This window comes from Pistacia vera, unplaced genomic scaffold, assembly GCF_008641045.1.
Source record: "Pistacia vera cultivar Batoury unplaced genomic scaffold, PisVer_v2 Contig132, whole genome shotgun sequence".
Taxonomy (NCBI): Eukaryota; Viridiplantae; Streptophyta; class Magnoliopsida; order Sapindales; family Anacardiaceae; genus Pistacia; species Pistacia vera.
This window is the reverse complement of record NW_022195380.1, coordinates 211110-216467: the sequence shown is the minus strand read 5'-3', so window position 1 is coordinate 216467 and position 5358 is coordinate 211110.

Sequence of the window (5358 nt, the reverse complement as noted above, 5' to 3'; positions counted from 1 at the left end):
ATGTTAAACCAAATGGCATGTTACCTGAGTCAAACAAGTCACGTAGCACGTTAAGAAATACTTTATGATTGAGCGGCCGTCCATTTTTATTGGACAACCTTTCATTTGAAATGGACTCCCGTCCATATTATATGGATGGGAGTCCATTTACTATGAACGGGAGTCAGGATGTCTGTCCATAGTTTAAATTAAAAAAAAATTGATAACAAAAATCATGAACACCCATCCATATATTATAGACGGGCGTCCCTACTTAATGGACGGGCGTCCCTACTTAATGGACAGACGTCCCTATTAGTTAGACGCCCATCCATTGTTTAAATTAAAAACAAAAGTGATGGACGAGCGTCCTCTTAGATGGACGCCCGTCCATTTCCTTATTTAAAAGCACCTATTTCTTTACTTTATTTTTCATGGCACCTGGATTTTACTTTTTTTTCCATGACAGATGGTGGACCCCTTGACTCATTTGATGTATGCATGACACCTGTTTCTTTACTTTATTTTTTATTGCATATGCGGACCCCTTGACTGCATTGATGTATGCAGTTCAAGTGATGAACTTACTTAAGACACTTATACTAAGAACATTGTGGGAAAGAGGAGATTATGTTGTTGAGCAAAGTCCCCATTTAATGGACGGAAATGGACGGGCGTCCACCAAAGAAGGACGCCCGTCCATTACTTTTGTTTTTAATTTTTTTTTAATTTAAACAATGGACAGGCGTCCATCTAATAGGGATGCCCGCCCATTAAGTAGGGACGCCCGTCCATAATATATGGATAGGTGTTCATAATATATGAATGGGGGTCTATGATTTTTGTTATCAAATTTTTTTAATTTAAACTATGAATGGGCATCCTTATAGGTAGACTCCCGTCCAATAAAAATAGATGACTGTCCATATTTGATAGACGGTCGTCCATATTTTATGGACAACCATTTATTCGTAACATATTACTTGATGTGTTACGTGGCTCATCTAACTCAGGTGACACGTCGTTCGATTTAACATTTCGATGCAAAGTGTCGGTGTTTGTAGCATTATTGTTAACATAATTGATTAATTTCTTGTTGGCTCCAGGAGTAACTACAAATTACCAAATTCAAAGACAAACAATCAAGAATTATAAGCAGCTGAAAAATGATGAGAAAATATTATTGCGCTCTTCATTCTCACATATTATCACCACCAATCTTCTCAATTCCCACCAACCTTAACCCCTTCTTGAAGCAGCAACTGACCGCCCACTTCAGAGTTGCTTGCTATTCAACTTCCCTTACTCAATCCCAGCTTTCACAGCCACCCAGAGAGACAATCCCTAGCACCAATAAGAACAACAATAGGAGACACCGCGTAAAGAATTATAGTAATAATGATGATAATGGGGATTTCGTGATGGTAAATTTTTACAAGTTTGTGTTTGTTAAAGACCTCAACTAATCTCCTATGGTTTTATCTCTTAACACCATAGCTCAGATCAATGTGGTGCACCAACAAAGATTGGTAATATGACAATAATTAAACAATTAATCTAACCATCATAAGTTACAATCATTCCAGTGAACTAAAGTTTAGGATTACTTGATTTCAAACATGGTGGATTCACTTTCATTCCAACTTCCTTGGTTTATTTATTTATTTACTTTTTATAAGAGGCGATATAAAAATTGGTTGTTCATATGTTCAAAATGGATATATAAAATTTCACATATCAAAGACGACCAAAAACACGGAATTTTTTTTTTTTTTAATTTACCCAGAAATATCACAAAAGAATTTGTTTGATGTGAAATTGTTAGTTCATCATCATTATACATGACAAATACAGAGACTCTTGAAATCACTGTCAACAATTCAACAATTAAAATCATGTTTCTTATTACTAGTACATCCTACAACTTGAATTCCAAGTATCTCTAACAACTATCCAAAAGTACACACAAGAAAATGGTCAGAGTTAAACCTATATACCAAACCAAACTAATAGTTGTCCTCACAAGCAATCAAAATAGAGTTGAGTGTGCCTGTGGATAATGTCAATCCAACTTCAAATATTTCGTCAACTATATCAAGATAATATATATTAGTTTCATTGTAATTTTCTGCCAAATAAATAGCAGTAAGAATTCAAAAACTACATGATTACACAATTAGATTAAAAAATGAGATAGGGAAAACAATTTTTCAATAATCCACATGACATTATAATCCTAAAAAAATTATGTTCAAATTTTTTCATCTTTTTAGTCTTTTTTCCTTTAATTAGTGAGATTTCTCCTTCTACAAAGAAATTAGATTCATACCTTGTTTAAATCACACATATAAGCAATGAGCTTCTCATATAAGGCAGAAGAAGGTTTGATATCTAGATTGGCATGCAAGTCTCTAAACTTTGAAACAATATCGTTAACCTTCAATTTACAACAATATATGTAAAGAAAACAAAAATGAAAAACATGTAAATTGATCAGTTTTTAAGGCAATACTACTTATGCATAAAACAAATTTTATGACATGGATTTAATTGGACCCTGGCCCTGCACGCTCCTTGCACGCCAAGCACCTTGGCCCTATACACTCGACGTGTAGGGAGGATTCTCCCTTGAGCTCCCTATTAGAAGTTGATATCCTTTTTTCCAATATTTAGTGTTAATTCTTTTCCATCTTCATCAAATATATCAGTAGGTGCAGCTTCCCCCATTTCTATTGCTTTGTAGTCTGAGTCCAATTCAGCTTCAATAGTCTTCTTGTTTGCATGACTCATTTCAGCTTCAATATTTACTAAATTATGCAAACTCATACCATAAAGGGTCTGCAAACTCATACCAAAGAGAACAAGATGAACGAGAACATCAACTGTCCTCTCATTCTACCACGAAGAGAAAGCATAGAAAGGCGTGACTTGTTTCTCGGTTTTTTCAAAAACAACCCTTAAATTCGGCGGCTGAGTCCAATAAAAAGAGGAAAACTAAGAGTGGGATTGATGGGGAAGAAGTGAATTTCGTTTTTGGAGATGGGATTTGTTCCATCTTTGATAACTCAAAGAAGAAGAAAAGGATTAATGATAATATTCTTTGCGGTGATTGGTATGGAAAGAGGAGGAGAACAGAGTGACCCAGACGGTGGAGAACAGCGGAGGTGACTGTGGTGAAGACTGAGTAATTTAAGTGATGGTCCAAGTCTTGATGACGTAGTATATTGGTGTTGCAATAAGAATGTGGCAGGAAGCATGAATTATTACATGTGGTTTCATTATAGAAGAAAGGATGATTTATTGTTTTGCCACGTGTAGTTTTGTATCTTTATTTTTGGTTGCGGATTATTTCCTTTTATGTGTGGGTAATTCTTAAAATGTTTAATTAAATACTAATTTGATAAGTTAAATCTTAGATGAAGAAAGTGGCACCCTTTAAATTGTTCAAAATAGTCAACAAGAACAAAGGCCGCTTACTTGGTTTAGATGTTGGAACCAAGTACATTGGGCCTGCAATTTCGAATGACGCTAATGCGTCTGCAAATCCTTTATGGTATGAGTGTAATTTAATATTTGTCTACCTAGTTGTTCATGTGTAGAAATTAATTACTTTTATTTTATGTTCTTGTTGATTCTATGTTTGTGTTTCAGACTTATGATTTGGGTTATTTGTCAACGTTATAGTGTTTTATATAGAAGTGATGGAATCAAAGCGATTGCTCAACAATTTCAATATCTAGTAAAGTTTCCTCCTTACTTTATATTCTTAAATTTTTTTTCTTTAACTAATTAATACCAATTAGCTTAGTGTGGTTAGGGGTGAGCATGGGTAAAGGGTCCCGAAACTAGCCCTATTAGAGTCTGGTTTTGGTTTCAAAAAATTGGAATCGAGAGTTTCTGGGTCTGGTTTTGATTCTTACACTGTTGGAACTAGGAACCAAAATCGGAACCGAAACTGAAATCCAAGTACCTGAGTAGGAGCCAGGACTGAATTGTAATTTTTTAAGCTATTAAAGGTGTTTTGGAAATGTTTTGGGGGTGTATTTGTCATTTTTAAAAAAGTGGGCTGTAATGAAATTAACCTGGAACCTATGTTTCAGGTTTTGGTTCTAAGTTTCTAGTAGGGGTGTTAAAAAAAATGCAATAACTGAACCGAACCGATAACAAAATTGGTAATCGAACCGAAAAAACGGTTCGGTCACGATTCAAAAAATTCAAAAAACCAGATTTCTGGTTTGGTTACCGGTTCAAGAAAAAATCAAAGCTAGTTTTTTTAACCGGTTTATATATATATATATAATAAAAATAAAAATATATATTAATATTATATGTTAATATATATTATTAATTTTTAATATGTATGAATGTTTAATTTTATTTGGATATGTATTGTTTATGTTTACAATTTAATTTAGGAAAAAATAAAAAAAAATAAGTTTTATCCAATAAAAAAGGGGAAAATCGATTGAAAACTGGTTAACCCTTTTTTTTAAAGCGGTTAACCAATTTTTTGGTTAACTAAAAAACCGGTTTTCCCCCCAAACCGAAAAACCAGCTCGAGAATTTTCCTCAACCGAAAAACCGGTTCGATTAAGAAAAGTGGTTAACCGGTTCGATTTACCACTTTTGAACACCCCTAGTTTCTAGGAACCGGAACCGGTTGATTCCAATTCCTTCAAAAAACACAAGGTATCTAAACCCGCTCACCCCTAAGTGCAGTATCTAGTGAAGATCATTGATTGGGTTTTGTCTTAAATTTCTTGAATGATACCCTTGGAAGCGCATTTGTAGGGGTTTCGTTATGATTGTGTATAAAATTATTATGTTAGGTCTTCCGTTGAGGTGAATCTTGTGTTTGTGGTGTTTACATTGATTAGGCTATAAATTGGATTATGATAGATAATTTATCAAGTTAGCTTAATTATAATCTTTATTTATGCAGATTTCAAAACATAAAAGTGACAGGTTTTGTTGTTGGTGATCCAATATATAAGAAGAATGGCGTTACTTATACTATGAGTTTTCATCATTACCATAATCTTTCCTTTAGTCCCTAATCTCATTAAATTATTTTTATTTGGTTAATCATTCAATCCAAATCTCATTAAATTATTTTTATTAGGTTAAGCTACGCAAGAGAGGGTGAAGAAGTTTATTTCTCAGCTTTTCGAGACAAGAATGCTTGACAATTTGAAGTATGCTTATTTCAATGAGAGGAATTCAACCAAAGTAAGTGTCCAATGGTACAACTTTTTTTTATATATCAGCATAGCTCCCTAGTAGGGTATGACTAGAAGTGTGCAAAAGAACCGGTCGGAATCAACCCTTATAGGGTCGATTCCGATTCTGAAAAATTAGAACCGGTATTATGCGGTTCTA